Source organism: Cibotium barometz, chromosome 2 (assembly GCF_041138505.1).
Source record: "Cibotium barometz isolate CiBa-2024 chromosome 2, ASM4113850v1, whole genome shotgun sequence".
NCBI lineage: Eukaryota > Viridiplantae > Streptophyta > Polypodiopsida > Cyatheales > Cibotiaceae > Cibotium > Cibotium barometz.
This window is the reverse complement of record NC_141047.1, coordinates 29,499,286-29,520,476: the sequence shown is the minus strand read 5'-3', so window position 1 is coordinate 29,520,476 and position 21,191 is coordinate 29,499,286. Positions and strand designations below refer to the sequence as shown.

At 38.2% G+C, this 21,191-nt stretch overlaps 2 pseudogenes; one reads left to right on the top strand and one right to left on the bottom strand.

Annotated features, from left to right (window-relative positions):
• Positions 1 to 11,420: 11,420 nt before the first annotated feature.
• LOC147640908 (uncharacterized) lies at positions 11,421 to 11,907 on the bottom strand (annotated as a pseudogene).
• A 4,952-nt stretch (positions 11,908 to 16,859) lies between these two features.
• LOC147640907 (uncharacterized) lies at positions 16,860 to 17,546 on the top strand (annotated as a pseudogene).
• Positions 17,547 to 21,191: the final 3,645 nt, after the last annotated feature.

Genomic DNA, 21,191 nt, shown 5'->3' with positions numbered 1-21,191 from the left:
CTCCTAATGCCTTTATAGTGTAAGAGGAGGTGTGCCGTAAGAAGAATGGTAATGCAACAAAGAAATCTTTGATATCATAAAAGAAATAATACATTCATGAAAGAAAATTGTAGACTTAACAGTGTAAGGAGAAGAGAGATCTTTTTTCATTTTATAATTATATTTAAAGATATAAAGGGTCAAAATCTCTTCGTATCTTTAAGTACAAGTGTAAAGGGAAGAGATGTCTTTATTCATTTTACAATTTTCAAAAGTGAGTGCAACAACTTAATTTATGCTTTTCAACATAGATTCCTATTGGTCAAATGGTGAGATGGTCACATGATGAGGCTATATACTGGAGGAGGATTGCATTTCATATGTCCCTAAATGTTTCCAAGATCTAGGCATATATCGTTTGCAATGTTGATGCCCAAATGAGAGTGACAAGGGAGGAGAAGTAACATGAATTTCAAGAAAGAACTCCTCTAAGTAGTTCTTTGAGTAGTCCTTTGAGAAGGAGGAGAAGAAGAAGCAACATGAATTTCAAGAAATAACTCCTCTAAGTAGTTTACTTGTTTTTGTTTCTACAAGTCCTTTGAGTTTGGGAACTTTCTAAATAGGCTCAATGCCTTTGAAGTAATAATTTTTATATAAATATATGAATTATTCCCTATATTACATGAATCTCACTTTTCAAATTACCTTTTTTTTGCATCTTGCCTATAAATTATCCGTTTTCTTGTTTTTTTTCTATCAAGCAATAAGTTTTTGCATAAAGCAATTAGGGTATTCTATTATGCATAAGCTTAATGCATAAAAGTGAGGCCTCAACATGGTCCTATACTATTATAGTGAAATCTGAATATCCATTTTCAATAAATGAGATGAATAAAATAGAATAGGTTGGGAGATTTTCTCAATTTACCCCTAATTGTCTTTGTAAGTAATAATATAGACAGCAAGAAGTAACATGAATTGTAAGAAATAAATCCTCTAAGTAGTCCACTTGCTTTTGTTTCTACAAGTCCTTTGAGTTTGGGCACTTTCTAAATGGGCTCAATGCCTTTGAACTAATATTTTTTATATAAATATAGGAATTATTCTCTATATTGCACACACCTCACTTTTCAAATAACATTTTTTTTGCGTCTTGCTGCCTATTAATTATCCATTTTCTTTATTTTTTCATTTATGCAATACGTTTGTGCATAAAGAAATTAGGGTATTCTCTTATGCATAAGCTTAATGCATAAAAGTGAGGCCTCAACATCATTCTATACTATTATAGTGAAATTTGAATATTCATTCTTGGTGAAGGCAAGGTAAGAGGGACTCAAAAGAAGTGTCCTTGAAATTGCTTTTTTAGTGCTTTTAAGGTACTTAAGACTACAAATCCATATAAGGTAATGTGCTTTTAGGATCCCTCATACCTTCAAAGCACATAAGGAATTCTTAAAAAAACATGTGATTTTGAATGCAAAAAACACCAAAGAGTGTACCACCTTACCTTGCTTTCACCCCTTTTCAATAAACGAGATAAATAAAATAGAACAAGTTGGGAGATTTTCTTAATTTACTCCTATTTTTTTTTCTTTTTTAACACATTAATATAGACATCACTATTAAAATCGTCAATAAGCACCGATGTGCATGGTGCAAAAGCAATGGTAGTCTCATACCAATGCTTCGAACCCCAGACACTTGTTTTCTTAAATATATAAGCATAAAAAAAGGCCCAACTATTGTAGTGTTATACGAATGGGGTGTGATGCTCCAGTATGAGAATGCTTATATATGTATCTCTTACTCTTGCTACTCAATCTTTCCTATTCACCTTATATATCTATGTTTATCTTCATATCATGTTTAAAGTTTGAATTTCCTACAGAACAAAGGGAATTGTTTTAAGGCAGGTGCTTCTTTTTTAAACAAGAATGAAGAGGAGGTCCAAGATGAAAATTCTTCCTGCCCTCTCCTCCTCTTCATTAACATTTAAACTTGATCACCATGTAAAGTGTCTTTTTGTAGTAGCCTACACCTTATATGAGAGTGGCTCTATGAGTCGAATATAATAAAGATGATTTGTTTTTATGTAACTTTGCATTGTGCTTTGTCTCCTTGCCACCCATCAAATTTTTGGGCAGAATATGACACTCTATAGTTCCACATAGTCTTATTTTGGCTATGAAATAAATTTATAAATCCGTACAACTAATTCATAATCTTTGGTAATTTATGATGCTAAATCTTAATAGTCATTGTAATAACACTTATGACTTATAAGTCTTCTTATGTAACATCAATCATGAGGGTTGATTAGAGGATTTTGGGGTTGAAAGAGACTAAGTGTATTAGCCTCCTAGGGTGTGCCATATAAAATGAATGATGATGCAACATTGATTCTTTTCAAGTGTGCCTCTTAGAGGTCCCCTTAGATGTTACTTAGGATTAATAAATCCATTGTGGCTATGAGGGCTAGAACTTGATAATGGAGAGAAAAAAGTACATGATGCAAAAAATAGACAAAGCTTTGATATCATAAAAGAAATAATCCATTCATGAAAGGAACTTGTAGACTTGATCGTGTATGGAGAAGAGATATCTTTATTTATTTTACAATTATACTTAAAGATATAAAGGGTCAAATTCTCTTTGTGTCTTTAAGTACAAGTGTAAGGGGAAGATATATATCTTTATTCATTTTACAGTCATACTTAAAGCTAACGAGTTAAAGCCACTTTGCCGACTTTTTGATAGTGCAAGGGGAGGAGACATACACTACTCATTTTATAGATGCATTTATATATATAAAGCATTAAAGTTTCACAAGTATGTAAACACATGAGTTCAACAAAAAGGGGTTTTATCATCTTGTAGAGTTACTGAAATTTTACATACATAAGGGGCCTTCAAATTTAAAAATTGAAAAAAACATAGAAGGGCTATTATTATTGTCATAAAAGCTACAAAAGTGTTAAAGTTTACTTATTAAAACATGTAGGTATGGGGTTTTAAGTTACACCTTGAACTCACATGCTATATGAGGATTTATATAGCAACCAGCTCCTTGGGAAAAGAGTGTGTCTCTTTTTTTCAAAAATTAAGTAACATTTTAATAGATATTACGTATAAAGATGTGAGAGTTAATAACCTAACATTAGAATTATACCTTGTTGAATCTTTCTCTAGAATTTGGCTTGATATTATTTGCTTTTGGCAATTTAGTGTTATTCACTTTGCTTTTGGCCACTTAGTGCTATAAAGATGTGAGAGTTAATAACCTAACAATAGCATTATACCTTGTTGACATCTTTATATTCTTTTGGCCACTTAGTTCTATAACGATGTGAGAGTTAATAACATAATAGTAGCATTATACCTTGTTGACATCTTTCTCTAGAATTGGGCTTGGTATTATTTGCTTTTGGTCTACACTTAGTGCTATTCACTTTGCTCTCCAAGGTATATTTTAATTAAGGTTGGTTATATGGATTTTATGATGTGCTTCTGGGATCTCTTTAGAAGAACCATTTGCTAACCCTTCCTCAATGCTTAAAGCAAACATTTTTTTCAAGGAACCATAAAACTTTTGATCACTAAAAATTTCTTTGAAATTTAAAATTTGAGCTAAATAGAAATTTATAGATATTTTGCAATAGAGAAAAATATTTTTGCTAGTAAAACCAAGAATCTTAGAGGTCTAATATTGTATATATTTTAAAGGTTTCAATAAACATTAGTTTAGATTATAGGATTATTTTATGTTTGGTGAAAATATTTAAATCTAAAAATTATTTTGTAAGTACAAGTATGAGAAGAAAAGATATCTTTAAGTACAAGTGTAAGGGGAAGATATATATCTTTATTCATTTTACAGTCATACTTAAAACTAACGAGTTAAAGTCACTTTGCCAACTTGATAGTGCAAGGGGAGGAGACATACACTACTCATTTTATAGATGCATTTATATATATAAAGCATTAAAGTTTCACGAGTATGTAAACACGAGTTCAACAAAAAGGGGTTTTATCATCTTGTAGAGTTACTGAAGTTTTACATACATAAGGGGCCTTCAAATTTAAAAATTGAAAAAAACATAGAAGGGCTATTATTATTGTCATAAAAGCTACAAAAGTGTTAAAGTTTACTTATTACAACATGTAGGTATGGGGTTTTAAGTTACACCTTGAACTCACATGCTATATGAGGATTTATATAGTAACCAGCTCCTTGGGAAAAGAGTGTGTCTCTTTTTTTCAAAAATTAAGTAACATTTTGATAGATATTACTTATAAAGATGTGAGAGTTAATAACCTAACATTAGCATTATACCTTGTTGAATCTTTCTCTAGAATTTGGCTTGATATTATTTGCTTTTGGCCATTTAGTGTTATTCACTTTGCTTTTGGCCACTTAGTGCTATAAAGATGTGAGAGTTAATAACCTAACAATAGCATTATACCTTGTTGACATCTTTATATTCTTTTGGCCACTTAGTTCTATAAAGATGTGAGAGTTAATAACATAACAGTAGCATTATACCTTGTTGACATCTTTCTCTAGAATTGGGCTTGGTATTATTTGCTTTTAGTGCTATTCACTTTGCTCTCCAAGGTAGATTTTAATTAAGGTTGGTTATATGGATTTTATGATGTGCTTCTGGGATCTCTTTAGAAGAACCATTTGCTAACCCTTCCTCAATGTTTAAAGCAAACATTTTTTTCAAGGAACCATGAAACTTTTGATCACTAAAAATTTCTTTGAAAGCTAAAATTTGAGCTAAATAGAAATTTATAGATATTTTGCAATAGAGAAAAATATTTTTGCTAGTAAAACCAAGAATCTTAGAGGTCTAATATTGTATATATTTTAAAGGTTTCAGTAAACATTGGCTTAGATTGTAGGATTATTTTATGTTTGGTGAAAATATTTGAATCTAAAAATTATTTTGTAAGTATTTGTTATAAAAGTTCTCTAGTAACTCTCTAGTAAAATGATTGATGACGTGTAATTAGTGGTGGTTATTTATTGAAACTCTTTAATAACTCTCTAATGAGACAATTCCTTTTTTCTTTTTAAGGTGGTCTCAAGGGATGCTAGAGATGAAGACTTACCTAGAAGCTAGGGATAAGGACTTGTCCACTGCTGACGCTCTAAATAGGACACTAGTTGAAACTACAAATCACATTTAAGCTTAATTTTTGATGGGTCTCTCTTCAAAATGAAGGGATGCCAAGGATTTTCATTAGTCCATAGAAAGTTTTGGGTGTATTTGATGGCCACCATTGTCAAAATTCAAATTATTGTGGCATTTGAGCCCCATGGCACATACATTCCCTGGCACATCAAGAAGTAATTTGAAGAGAGCTCCCATCTTTGCCATCTATTCCATGTGCCACACGGAGCAACACAAACAAGGCAGTAGTTTGGAAAGAGGTTGTCCCTTGAGTTTATTCTAAGGGTCCAAAAAAACTACCAAAAAAGGGAGGGGGGATCGTTTTTACTATGCAGATGGGGGGCTTCTAACCCAAAACCCTAGTTAAAAGCATGCAAACATCAAACCACTACAGATGTAGAAGCTTCAATCCTATCCCTTTACAGCTATTACATATTAACCATGGACAACCAAGGCACAAGGAGAGGAGAGAAAAACGAAATCCTAGATTTCTAAAAAATAAGAGAAAAAAATCCCATCGATTTGACTCTTTGTATTCCAACTTCCATTCTTGATTTGACCCTACCCTTTGTATTCCGGCTTTCATTCCTTCGTTTTGATTTTTAATGTTTTTTAGATATGGCAGTAACTCACTGGTTAAGTACTAGTAAGAACAATCCGTGATGGACTTGTGCGTTTTTCAATTAGCACTATAGTCTTAAAAAAATCGAATGGAAAGGCCCAAGTGAGGCTCCTACTGCTTGGAAGCAGGTTCTAGAAACGTGGCTCCCATGTGGTCACTTCATCGAGGAAACGAGGTGAAATGGATGGGGTCATGTGGGGTAGTACGGTCCACACCTGAGTGCATATGTCGTACAGCATCACGTGCCTGAACAAGGAGCGGAAACAGATCATGCTCCCGAGGCCGGTGATTTGGTAGGTTTCGCATGAAAAAGGGCTAGGAGGAAGCTGCCCAAGGAACTCCCACCTTCCGCTCTGTTGCTGGAACTTGTGGAGGACAAGTTCAAGGGTTATCCGCTCGGATGCCACCAGATAGATACAACCGTTGCAAGCGGCCAGGCGGAGCGGGCGTATCATATTTAGACAGTCATGGTACCCACGGGGAAGCGCATGGACTGTCATGATAATATTATTTACGTCGTTTATATCGACCACGAGCATAGCCGAGGCTTGCGTGAGGAAATGTAAGAAACGTCTGCGTTCATAGAGCAGGCAGTAGAAAAACCCATTGCATTCAACGATCGCGCTGGACTTGAACATAGAAAACTCATAACCTGGTGGAAGGAAGCCTAGGGTTGTCCATGGAGCATTGGGAGTGTCTGGCAAATGACAGATGAAAACCTCGTTGTTTCCTAGCCCTACAATTACCTTGCCTCTTCCGTAGCCTGCCATCCTCAATGGCGCTTGCGCCGGCAAAAGCAGCTGCGCATCAATCGTTCTTCTGAGAGGGTGCCAAAGAACAAGGAAAACATGCTGCCACTCCACGAGAAGCCGATTTCCTGCGGGCCAACAATCCGATACGAAATTTCGAGCGTTGTTTGCGAGAAGCAAAGGAGGCACCCGCGCATTCGGTGGTGCTTGGACGAGTGGAAATCTGTGGGGCAGCGGGCGCCAGTGAGGGGAGCGGAGATCGTAAACCGCCGGCAGGTAGCCATTTTTAAGGAAGAACAGCCACGTCTCTCCGGCGGGCTGAGGGCGGTGCACGAAGTGGCGGGAGAGAGGAAGGAGGTTCCAGCTTTTACAAACCAAGCGCAAGCGAGCGAGATTCTCCACACTCATCGCTCCCAGAATGCCCTCCACCATCTCAATCGGGAGCTTGCTCCATATGCTGTTATCCCATACTTCAGGCACGTGCACTAGAGCCCGGGAAAGGTTTTGTTGCTGTGAAGCTGCCGCTGATGCTTCGTCTGCCATACTAACTACTTGGAAGGAGGCGACTGTGAGCGAGTTCTGCGCATCAATTCAAAACGTCCAAACGTCGCATCTACTAGTTGTTGTGACTCACGTGAGCATAACGAATTGGAATTCATGCGGCCTTATAAGCGGATTACAATTAACTACCCCGTTTTCCCATCACCTGCGATTACAAAATGCGGGAACCACATGCATTTAGGCTGTAACCTAGAGGCTCTCTGAATCCGGAGGTCCTTAGGGTGGTAAGAGACTTAGGAATGCTAGGCAGTGGAGACGGGCAAGATTACCCCCAAAGGTGCAAGGGGTAGAGGAGAGTTACAGCAGAAGAGGCTGCACGAGGTATAGTCTCTAAAGCCCCTATCCTCTTGTCACACCTAAGACTCATGTGTGTTATGGTACTAGTTGTTAAAGGTATGGTTTATGCACATGCATACATCCATGCACACATGCACATGTACATTCACATGGCATGCATCAACTTGTCCCTTAGGTTCTAACAATCACTTTGTAACTAACTCACTCTCTCCCACCTTCTATATTAAGAGAGTTCCCTTTGTACACGATATCATGAAATATACAACGTGTACATACATCTACTTACTCTCTTTGTACAGCTTTGTGCATTATTTGTGAGCCTTACCATGGTATCAAAGCGCATCCTCTAATTTTTGTGCTTGTGGAAGCATATCACTCTTCCACCTCTCCCTTTCATGGGGTGATTATGGTGTCACAACAACACCTGGAGTGACTAAAGTGGTCTGCAACTTGCTCACTCAGAGCCCCTCGATGCTGTCCAAGATGCATCACCATCTTCTTCAACCAATGAGCCTACTACAACCAGACCTTCTGATGTGATCAATTATGATCCTTTCAACTTTTCACACGATGAGGTAATTTCCTCTTTTTTTTGGGGGTTCTTTCAGTCTCATAAACCTTTCTCTGCTTACTCCTTCCACAAAGGGGGGCCCTTCATCATAGCTTTTGCACCCTTGATCTCCTCTCACAAAGGGGATCGGAGCTCTTGAAAGAGCCCCTCTCTGCTAGACGAGATCTCCTTCCATGAAGGGGGACCCTTCACAGCTTATGTAGCCTTGATCTTCTCCAACAAAGAGGGGCTCTTGAACGAGCTTGTCTCAGTTCCCCTGTCTCTTGGGGACACTTTGCATTGCTTTATAGTAAAAGTCCACTCAAACTATGGGGACCCACTTTATTTTCTATAGCGCCCCTCTCAAGGGGACTCATTATTGGTCTCAAATTTGCCAAGGGGATTGCTTGTACATCACCTCCTAGTGGCACCCTTGTTAAACCTTAGGCCCCTTCCACTACAAGCCATTGGGGGGTCTAGCGAGGGGGTTTAAATTATCTAGCGTCGCTTATACGATGACGAATGTATCGCTTAAGCGACGTATTGTCACTTAAGCGACGACTAATTTTTTTTGGGTTTCTTGATGCATACATAGAAGATTCTCTATTAAAACCTACCAAATGCTTGCTTGAATTGTTTTAGGCAAGGACACATCATAAAGGATTGCTCTTTATTGGAGGGGGGAAGCGAAAAACTAATGGTTTCCAGACAGTTAATAAAAAATAGCATGTTAAACCTAAAGTGGGCTCTCGGCCTATCCTTTTAAAAAGCACATCAATAAATATGCTCCTTTGCTTGTTGAAGTTGAAAATTCTATGGTTGATGCCCAAGAAGAGGATAACAATGGGGGACAAACCCCCAACACTTGTGATATGCTCAAAGACCACCAGTAGAAGGTACATGTCTCTCCTATTGTTCTTGTTCATAATAAGGATAATGAGTTGCCTCAATTTCCCAGCCAAATCTCATCCTCTAATTTTGAGCAAGATGAGGTTATGGTAGAGGACTCTTAGCTAAAGTCCTTTTTTGATAGGATTGAGAAAATTGATAATGATAGGAAAGCTTCCCTCTCCTCTTATTAGAAGTCTGTGGAAATCATCATGACATAGGTAGAGGAAGATACCTTACCAGTGTTTCCTGAAAAATCTAAAGCCAAAAGGAAAAAAGAGAAAAACATTGACCCTAATAGGGCTTAAATAGTGTTTAATAAGCCTCCTAAATCATCTAAAAAACCTAAGTCTTCAAGGGTGTTCTTTTAATTGTAAGGGGTTTTGTGATCCCATCAAAGCTGTAGTTATCACAAAATGGATAATTGGCCATCAGTATAAGTTTGATTTTATATGCCTTCAAGAGATTGAATGTTGTGGTCCAATTTTGGATGCCAATCTCAAAAGACTTGGGGGGGACTTCCCCTGGTTTACCTCCAGCCATGCCTCTGATAAGGGAGGCACTGCCATTCGAGCTTGTGCAAAAATGTGGCCAATTCAATCTTGACTAGTGCCTCCTATTGGCACTGGGTGGCTATCCAGCTAGATACCCCCTTCAACCTTAACATTGTGTCTGTTAATGCTCCTTAGAGCTGAGCTCTGGGGAGGAGGTGAGTTTGTTGGCAGGGCCTTGCATTATCACTAGAGACTTTAATATGGTTGAGGTCATTTCTGATAGATGGAGTAACTTGGGTCAGGTAATTCATGGTAGGGAGCTTGATGAATGGAATAAATTGTTGGAATGTCTTGATGTGATGGATGTTTCTTATAATAATAGTATCTTGGACTAACAAATAGGAGGGGAGCTACTACAAGGCAGCTAGACTTGACAAGGTTTATGTAAATTTCTCTCTGTCTAATTTGTCTTTTGTTTTTGATTGCTCTCTTGAGAAGTCTATTCTCATTTCTGATCACTTCCCTCTTGTTTTCAAATTTAAGCAAGATGTCAACATCAACAAGAATGGGGGGTTCCATGCTAACCATTCTTTGTTTCAGCTTGAGGAAGTTAAAAATGTTGTGTATGATATTTTTGCCAAAGCTTTTCAACAAGGTTGTTCTTCCTCTCAGTCTTGTGTGAGTTTTGTTAAAAAAACTCAAGGGGTTTTGGGTAAACTCATGAGAAAAGATAGGAAAATAAAAAAAAGAAGGGGAAATGAGATCCAAAAAGAGATAAATGACTTGGAATCTTTGGAGGCCACTGAGAACCTCTCAACCAAGCTTCCTATCTCAAAAACTCTCTAAAAATGGAAGAGCTTATTGAATATGAAAAGATTCTCCTCTACACTAAGGAGTTTGGGGCAGGGAAAATAGACAACCAAACAAACACATGTTTAACCCACTCAAGAAAAAGAAAATTAGAGAAATGGTTCCTCCATTAAAGGAAAACAAGGAAAACTCCAGAAACATCATGATGATGAAAGAAGACAACCTTAAATTTGTGCAAGAATTTTTCAGCAACATCTTTTCTAAGTCTCCTACTAGGTCAGAGAGGTTAAGCTAGAGCCCTTATTGCTAGAACTAGGGGAAAAGCTATCCCCATTGAAGTTAAGGCTCAAATGGATTTGCCTCTAACTGAAGGGAAGTTTAAAGAAGCTGTTGATGCTCTGGCTTTGGGAAAAACCCTGGTCTTGATGGGCTACCAAATGATTTCTATATAGCTTATGTGGATTTTTTCCCCCTTATCTCATTTTGGTTTGAAGGGAATTTGTAGGTTTTTTCTTTTTCAATTTCAGTTAATACTGGGGTTATAAAGCTTATACACAAGAGGGGGTCCAAGAACTAGATTGATAATTGAAGGCCCATTACCTGCCTCACTTCTGTTTATAAAATCTTTGCTCTTGCTCTTGCTAGAAGAATATCTCCTCTATTAGATTCTTTTATTCTTAAAGAGCAAAAGGGTTTCATCAAAGGTAGGTACATATTGGATGCTATCGTAGCTGTGTGGGAAGGTATGGAGTATGCTAATGATCATCAAATGGATATTTTTTTCTTTAAAATTGATTTTGGAGTGGGATTTTGTTTTCTAGTCTCTTGAGGATATGGGGTTTGGGAAAATTTCAGAGGGTCAGTCCACACCCTCCTCTTTGGGAATTTTAGCGCTCTTATTTCTTTGAATGGTACTCTCACTGAACCCATCCCTCCAAGGAGAACTATAGGGATGTCCCCTTGCCCCTCTCCTTTTTGTCATTACTACTGATGCCCTAGGATGGCTTGTCTCTAATGCCTTGAATGAAGGCTCTTTGAAAGGGCTAAAGCTCCCTAGATCTCCCAAATATCTTTGTCTACAACAGTTTGCTGATGATACTAACTCTCTTGTTTTTAATGATGCTCAATTTATAAAGACTTTTTGGAGTTGCTTAAATACCTTTTGTTTAGCTAGTGGGTATATCATTAATCATGCCAAAATAGGTTACTGGACTTATAATGGCACCACAATGAATTATTTTGAGATTAAATCTTACCGAACATAGGTTGATTCGTGAGTTGACACTAAGACTAATAGTCCTCATCGTCATCTCTGAGATTAACCGTCAATAAAATTTCATCTTCATTATCCTTGTTGACTTCTTCGAACTCCTCCATTGTTAAATCTGTGTTGACGTTCATTTCCTCCGTAGGCTCGACATCCATTGTTTCTTCCTCTTCGGTGTCTGTAGTGTCAGAGTCTGGATCGTTGTCGTTCTCTCATCATCTACAATGTCATCATGATCGGAAAGAAGAATTCTACACCTCTCTGACGTTGATGTGTCTAGATTCGAGGACGTAATCAATTCATATCCTGATCCGCTTTCTCAGAGTCAATGCTATCAAACAAGTGTCAACCTCTAGGTTGGACATGCACAACTTGCCACCATGGATGAGCATCTATATTCTTGTAAAAGAACGCTTGTTCAACATGAGTTGGCAGAATGTAACGCTCTTTTGTTGCACGCAATAACTTCGAGGAGTCGACGGACCAAAATTCGGACGGTTCTCTTTTCATTGTGGCATTATTGCCTTTATACTCGGCACGAAACCAATCCACCTTCAAAACCACCTGTCAAAATACACGAATCAAAACTTTAGAATTATGTATAGCTTCAAGAAATCTACATGTCATTGTTGCATGAAGAGAGATGTCATTTACCTGCTTGAAGATACGATACGTCCTCATAAATACCGACTATGGTTCCCACGTAACCAAGTTTACTATCTCGATAAGATTTGTGTCTCTTGAACTTGCACGTGATAATTGCTTGAAAGAGGCAACAACGCAAGAATCTTGAGTTAGACGTAAGTCATCAATAGATTTTATCCGAAGATGTTATTCATAAGCCCACATGTTGGTATACATTCGAGCCTAGACTAATAAATAAATTATTAAAAAAAATGAGATTCAGAGTTTTCAAAACCCAACAAGTTACCTGTCTTTCACACCCGATCATAAAGTCTCTTTGTTCTGTTGAGATTGGCTCATGATCACTAACCACCCGTTGCATACAGGTGTATAACCAATCCATGAAAGTAGGTACGTCCCCGTCGTTATTTACATTGGTTTGACGTCTGGATCTCCTCTTTTTACGTCTGTCAACTCGTTTGCTTGGAAGTTCCTTCTCGTACTCATCAACGAATTGTTGCATGCATTCGCTATTATAGACAATGAAAGTAGAAATATCCAATTTATCTTGGACCTTAAGTCGAAAAGGGACTCCCTTACCGGACAATACCTCGTCTGACATGGTAGAAGACGAATCATTTGTCCATACGCGTGGAGCTTCAGAATCGGTTTTCTCAAGGTATTCACAATGAAATGTAATACATGCATTCTTCAAGCATCCACCCTTTGGTCTTGCTTTTTGACGTACATAACCTTTCAATACTCCCATAAATCTCTCAACCCAAAACATCCATCGAGTGCTCACAACACCAGCAAGCTCTATTTCGTCCACTAGATGGATTAGAAGATGAACCTGGATATCAAAAAAGGAGGTTGGAAATTCCTTTTCCATTAAACAAAGAAGCTCTATACATTCATGCTTCTTTTGTGGAATTGACCCTTTGGCAATCTCTTTAGATGTAATGCATCTATCAGTAAAAGAAAGAAGATATTAGAGATGTTTTGAATTAAATAAAATTTTATACTAAAAATTAATGACCAATAAATACCTTGCAAGTGATCCAAGGCGATATATTACTCCTCTTGTAGTACATCCATCAATAACAAGGGGTAGAACATGCTGCATACATGATTAATCCGATCAACAAAACATGCAAGAAAATAAATACTTACAAAGATCTAGATAGATTTACCTTCACAAAATTGTGCCAACCATGTGTTTTTAAACCAGACAAGCTCTTGTCATCTAGAGTGAAATGTTTCGACAAGATGCTCCATATCCTGTAGGCGTACGAATCGAGTGAATCTTCCTGTTGATAGTCTCCAGCTCTTTTGTCTTGAGCACCCATGGGGCAGGCTCGTAGGTTGTCTCATGTCGAGTTTCATCATAAAGTGGCCATAGACTGGGCTTTGAGTTTTGGTCCTTTAAGTCATTTCTTGCTACCGCTGTGTCTTTCAAGCCAATGAGGTGTTGCCATAACGAATGACCAACGTTCTTGAATATGTGCATAGGATCAAGAAGATGACATATCCTCAAATCCTTCCAATATTCCAAAGTATACCATATCGAAGGACTTTGAGCTAGAGCACGTTTTTATCTCGCTCGCTTCTTTACAGCGTCATCATCATTGCCGCTTATGATCTCTGACTAGCAGGTCCAACAGTCCACTTTAGATACCAATCCTTCGGTGTCATTAGTATTGGACATCTCCCTTCTTCTACCTTTCCATTAAAATGTATGGCTTGCCTTCTGTCTCGTAGTAGATAATGATCTTCAGATAAAAATCGTCTATGTCGAAGATATATATTTTTGTTGAGGTTTTTGCTATAAGTCGATCTCAACCAATCACCACAAATTGGACAAGCTTTATAACCCTTGGTACATATCCCTGCATGGAAAACATAACAAAGATGATTAGCGCAATGAACATCGTACAAACGTATGAGACAATATATATATTTAAACCATTTACCTGAGCAAAAACCATATCTTGGAAAGTCGTGGATAGTCCATGCTAAAATTCTACGAACAATGAACTGTCTTTGACCGATGCTTCCGGACATATCCATGACATCAATCCCTCTCCACAAATCTTGAAGATCGTCGATGAGAGGGGCCAAATAAACATTCTGATCTTTAACTTGTCGTTTTCTTGGAATTAAGAGTGAGAGCATTAAATGCTCTTTCTTAATGCTGAGATACGGGGGTAGATTATAGTTAATAACTACCACTGGCCATGCAGACCATTTACTTGATCTCATTGAAAATGGATTCACGCCATCTAATGCTACACCCATCTTTAAATTGCATGGTTCTTTTGCAAAATCTGGCCATCGCAAATCAATATGCTCAAATGCAGGACTATCTGATGGAATTCACATTACTCCATCTTTGCTCTTGTGCTCTGCTCCCCATGTCATAAGCTTAGCTAATTCGGGACTTTGGAACATATGTTTTATACGTGGAGCCAGGGGAAAATGTCTCAATACCTTTCTAGGGACCTTACCTTTCTCCTCTTTATAACGAGGCGTTTGACATTTTGGACACGTCACACCGTCCTCGTACTGACCTCTATAAAATACAATCGTTGGGACATGCATGTATAGAAGAATAGTCAAGTCCAAGACTACTTATCATCTTCTTCACCTCATTATGTGATGCAGGAAGGGAATTGCTTGTCGGCAAGAACTTCTGAGAGATTAGCCTGCAAGTTCATTAAAAATATGATCAATAAGAAGCAACCATGTTTAGAATGTAACAAAAAAATATGTTAGATTGTTACATACTTCAAAAGTGCTGAAATGGATAGATTACTCCATCCAAAACGGTTTTGAAGATTAAGAATAAGTAAGCTTGCACTGACTCGTGTCAGTTGGCTTCCTGCGTAGATACGCTTTAGAGCTTCTTCTCGAAGATACTTCTCGTTGTTATTAGGAATATCGCTCGCATTATTATTTTGATATCAATCCTCAATAAAATCAGACATGCCATCGTTGTTATCAAAGATATCATCACGCCCATTAAAGTCTTGAGAATATTGTTTCTTCAGTCTTGCATACGTATTAGGATCACTCCTGCTTAGGATCCTCATGCACTCTATTGACATGTGAGATACGTCATGTGAACGTTGATTTGTGATATTGTCGATGTCATAATCCGGAATCTACATATTTGAAGGCAAAGAAGATTGTATCAATAGCATGCTTCTATATAAAAGAAAAGAGAGATGTGCATGGAATTCAATAATTATCATAGATACAAAATAGTTAGAGACAATAAAAGACGATTATCAAATTAAATTAGAGACAGTAGAGAACGTGGTGCAAATTAAAGTGTAGAATTAGGGTACAAGAGGTCAAAATAACATGAGGAATTGTATACAATGAAGCTCTCAACCCTCATCTGTTAAGGGTGCTCGTAGAGGTCTATGCCATTCATAATTGATCAGCAATTCATCACCAGCACGTAATGATCTAATAGCATTGACAACTATGTATCTTTCTACATCCCTACTCATATGTCCTGGTTCATGACTATTCTCACATTGGTTCTTGAACTCATCCCTTGACTACTATTGATTAAACCTGCTATGTTTCCTTGAGAGTAAGGTCTTCCGTCAACATAGAGTCTTTGTCCTTCTGCATGTGTAATCCCTCTATCAGAAAGAGAGGCTGCATTGAGACATAACCCATAAGTACTCATGCTCTGAATGTAGCGAGTAAGCTGATGCCATGGACCCAATCTATATATAGGTCCACAAAAAGACATAAGGGTGACCTCTGAACGAGGGGGCACATGCAAATCCTATGCAATAAAGAGGCCTCGTCCTGCTCCACTGATGGTAGACGGAGCAATCATGTAGCGATTGCCCCAGAAGCTAAAAACCACTCCATCTAAAGGAAGTGATCCTCTCTGCCATCCTCCGTATCGTCTTCGATCATACGTCTATACTAGAGAATGCAAACGAGTAGGCAACAGATGATCTCCACCCGTTCTCAGCCTCCAAAGCAAGAGGTAGAGGATGTCGAGAAACCTCAAGCTGCAACAAATGACCTGTCCGTGCCGTGTGCGAGGGACATGTGCACCACTGATAGTGAAGTCATCCTCGTCATCAAGTGAATATACCTACATATGTAATATGGTTGCACTATATATGAGCCTTTGATTTATAAAATAACCAATAATAAAACTAAGGGAGAACAGTCACATACCATAGGTCGATCTCCACCCGTCTCAGCCTCCAAAGCAAGAGGTAGAGGATGTCGAGAAACCTCAAGCTGCAACAAATGACCTGTCCGTGCCGTGTGCGAGGGACATGTGCACCACTGATAGTGAAGTCATCCTCGTCATCAAGTGAATATACCTACATATATAATATGGTTGCATTATATATGAGCCTTTGATTTATAAAATAACCAATAAGAAAACTAAGGGAGAACAGTCACATACCATAGGTCGATGTCGCTCCTCAGGTGGTGGTGCTCGCTCAAAAGTACCATGAGTCATCTCATGTGAAAAGCACTCCCGTCGTGGCCTCCGATATGTGCCACGACAACGAGCGCACCAGCATATAATAGACTCATCGTAGTAGAAATCATCGTAAACGGGTTCATGTGCAATATTGAAACTCTGTGCACCCCAACTACCACCAGTAGGAGGTGGCGATGTACCCTTTGATTGGTCCGAATCAGATTTTCAAGTACCATAAAAACACGAGTCATTTATCAAATGATCGAAGTTAAAAAATCTATAAAAGAAACAAAACATTGAAATCTAACAAGTTCTATGGTATATTCTAACGCTTATTGTAATATGAAAAATAAACAGACGCTACTGTATGGTGGAGACAAACAAGAGGAGGGCTGATATGTGCATGGAGACATGGCAATACTTCCGCAAGGAGAGACGCCTACGCATCACTTTTCCTCAGCAGAAGGTGTGTGCCTTTGCTAACGTATATTAGAATTAATATGAACTTTGCTAGATTGATTCTAACTATTCTCTAATCTATGTTATTTTGTTTAATCAAATTTACATAGATGGCAGCACGAAAGAGACTGCAAGCTGGTCACACATCTAGACTAGGCCGTATGGGACGAGATGGATTTGTGGCCACATTTGTGAGTATAGACCGTTCAAATTTTAACTTTCAAAGGTAATATTATTGAATGAAGAAATCAATAAGTCTTTGGTTCTGTCTTGATGCAGACCAAAGACTATGGTCGTGCACCTACGGCGGCGCAAGAGATGATGGAGTACGCCACATACTATGGCTACCGCGCGCTTTGCAGGCGACACTTGCTGACAGGCCAAATCCACTTGTGGGTATCACTGTTTTGTTTTGTAGTTTATTTTCATGTTAACTGTATATGTTCTTATTTGATTTCACTAACTAATGCAGGAGCAATATGGCGAGGACGACATGACAGAGGTGGCTCGACAGGAGGCCGAGGGGTGACGCTGAGAGGCTGAGAGGAGCGGCGGCATGATCGCGGGTGGGGGCGCGGGTGGTGGTGCCTGGTGATGGTGATGTTGCGGGTGGGGGCACACGGGTGGTGGCAGTGGTGATGGTGATGGTGATCACGAGTCCGATACTAGCGACTCGTATAGTGATGGCTCATGTAGTGATCATACTTAGGGATCTGTTTTGTATATGTGAGGATTGATCACCACACACTCTAGACACATGTACATATATTTGTTGATGATATATATTGACGTATGTTCGTTGCATCACTGAATTTGTCAATTATCAAACAATTAATTATTTGTCAGTAAGTTAATTAGCCTAAGTATCTGCGAGAACGTTATTTATTTATCTTTACGTTAAAAAAAAAACCCTAAACAAGGAAAGAGGCGAGGCCACGTAACACATTAAAAGAAGCAAAAGATTGGCAAGCATCAAAAGCTCTTAGAAAGCTAGATAGAGACAAATCAGAATCTTTATCGCAGTTCCAGTGAACTGTTTTTCTATGTTAGGCTCTAATATTAACAAGCTTTTGATTTTCATAATTTTTGCAGAGGTCCCAGATTCTACGCTACGTATCAACTCAAGCTAACTTTCAAGCTTAAAGATTTGAACTATGAAGTTTCAAAGCACGTGATTTCAAAGTATCAAGCTCAACATAAGCTATTACGATTACAATACCATTTACCATGTATCAATTTATGTACCATGTACCATGTACCAATTTATGTACCATGTACCAATTGCAAGTACGAGGTTTCAACATGATACCAAATCAAGTACCAAGTACCAAGTACCAAATCTTACCCTCTCTCCTTGTTGATACCCACGGGCTTCAAGCTCTACCTGCCGGCTATCACCTGGCAGATACAGCTATTGAGTTTAATGGCCCTCCTTATATACAGGAAAGCATGCATGCAGGCCGACCAGCCAGACAGTCGTGTGGAGAGGAAAAATGTGACAGGAAAAAAGTGTGTGCATATGTGGTACAATGGGCAGTGCCCAGGAGCAACACCATCTCTCTTCTCATGTTGTTGTAAAGCCTCCACTTGTTGGATTAGGGATCTTTTTCCAGGGTAAAGTAGCAGGTTGGGCTTCCTCTGCAGTTTTTTTAGAACGTTCCTTTCTTGTCTTCTTTGTAGCTTGTATTTGAGGAGGTGAATCAATCCTAGAGCCTCAAAGGTGGGTCTCTTAGAGGACTTCTTCATCTCATCACGCCTACTTTATAGATATAAAGAAATAGATTTAGAAAAATAATTATTAGTTGGTTCAATCAATAAAATCCAAAACAAATCAATAAGGTGGAGCTAACCATTAAAGTAAGCCACAATAACATATCACAAGCAGGTCAAAACAAAAACATACAAAAATTAGAGCAAAACAAGCTTCTACAATAAGAAAAGGAAATTAGAAGACATTAAAAGTATAACAAAAATTAATTTACTTCTTTACGATAAAAAAAGAAGAATTTTAGAATGAATTAAGCAATAAAATAAATTTTTATAGAAAAAAGGCAGTAAGCAAGAGAACATTGAAAGAGGACTTACATTGTTGTTGTAAAGCGGTATGGAAAACCAAAGGGAGAGATGAGAAGGGATGAACTTGTGGGCCTAGATCTTGATGCACCACATCGATATGGTTGCCAGGACATTAAGGGCATAGGAGAAGGAATAAGAACAGTTGTCGAGATACAAGGTAGAGATAAACCCTTTCAGAAAAAGACCAAGTCTAGATTGTTCTTAACCTTTGGTTTACATGCAAACTTGATGCATTGCATCGAGTTCATGGGGAATTGGATGTATTATATTAGAATCAAATAAAGAAAAAACTAAAAAGTTTGAATGGAGAAGAAGATCTTGCCTTAGATGAAGGTTGCCTTCTCTTTTGTCCCCACCATATTCGCGTCAATAGATTTTAGTAGTCAATGTGGTAAATCAAACAAAGATATTGCCCACTGTGTAGAAAAAGGGATAGCAAGAAGATATACACCAAGTGATAAAGTGCTCAAGGAGAAAGCAATCGTTTTTTTGGGCTGACATGCTTGTAGGGCTATTTTACTAATAAGAAAAGTTACTTTTGAATTATTACATCATGATCACTATTTATGGCATGCTTATGTGAGCAAAGTTGATGCACCGCAACAACTTCTCCACACAAACCCGATGTCGTATGCATTGAGTTTGTGGTAAACTTGATGCATAACATCGACTTTGCATCTCAAGTTTGCATGAAGAAGTTGATGCAGTGCATCAACTTCTTGTACGAAACTATGCTTTTTTGGTCCTAAAATAATAGTCATCTCACATAGCCCACCATGCATGCTTTTTTGGGCTTGTGCTCACTACATGACTACTAATTACACTATCGGACAGGTGGAAAAAAACAGTGAGGTTTTACTGTAAAATGGCCAACCCCTCAAACCCGCTAAGAAGGGGGTGTTGGCTATGCACCCTATTGGGTGCCTATAAGTTGTTGGTCCAACTGTGCGAGATGGAAGTGCCTCCATATATAGCTTTTCTATGGTTAGGTTTAGAAATAACTCACCTCACATGCATGTAGCCTAACTGACATTGTGCTAACTTAATTAAAAACCATCTCATAGCATGCCCTAAGAAATAAAGAAGGGGTAAGCATAACTACATTCTACATAATAGTTTTTCTAACATCTGAGTTAAAACTTCTTATAGGTTTAAACAGATATTAAGAATGTTATGTTACCGCAAATAAAGCTTTTAAGTAATAAGAAGAAAAAGGAATCTTTATGGAATCTTTCTAAGGATCAAGATTTAGTGGTTGGTCTTGAAAGTGCGAATCGCTCTCCTTGTTGTTGCTTTGCTTCTTGTGTGCTAAAATATTTCTCTCTTTCTTTATCTCTCTCTCTCACATAATGCGAGGTGACCAAATGAGCCTCTCAACTTCTTATGTAGCCTTATAGTTCCAAAAATAGTAGTTATTTAGTGTTTTAATTCTAGGGTTTCTTAATCAAGTGCCACCTTAATTATGTATTAAATTTAATGAGTTTCTATATGATGACCACATGGGCTATTAGGTTCTCATTTCTCATTTGTTAGCCAAGGAGGAAGCCATGAGGAGAGACATTCTGTTGGTCATTTTCTCCACAGCACAAGTGGGTGGGAGCTCATCCCCTACTACCACATCACATTCAAAGGATCTCTCATTCTCATCCTGTTCCTCATGTCCTAAGGTTAAAAAAACTAAAAATAGAGATAGAGAAGTGGACACTCCAAGCCACGGATAATCACCATGCTTAACTTTTACATCATAAGAAGGATTCCTTCCTTTGCTTCTCCCAGTAAAGCCTCCACACCACAACAAGCAACAAATGATGGTATTGATGAACATGATGCCTTGGATACCATTGAGAAATTGACTTCATCTCCAATGTATCAAGGTAAGACCTACCATGGGTTGAAGTGAAAAGCATTGTTGTGTGCAGAAAGACAATTAAGGGATCCAATTAAAATAGAATGTTTCAAGCAACAATGTCTAGAAAAGTAAGGGTTGTAGAAGTTAAAGGCATTACGCACATGCTATTTTGCCATGAACAACAAAGAGCAAGATACACTTCTTAGTGGGCTATTAATACCTTGTTTCCATGGAAAATTTGAACATATTCTTGGCTCTGATTTGGTATGTAGGATAGTCTTTGGGGTTGCTTTGAGTCTTGGAAATGTACGGCTT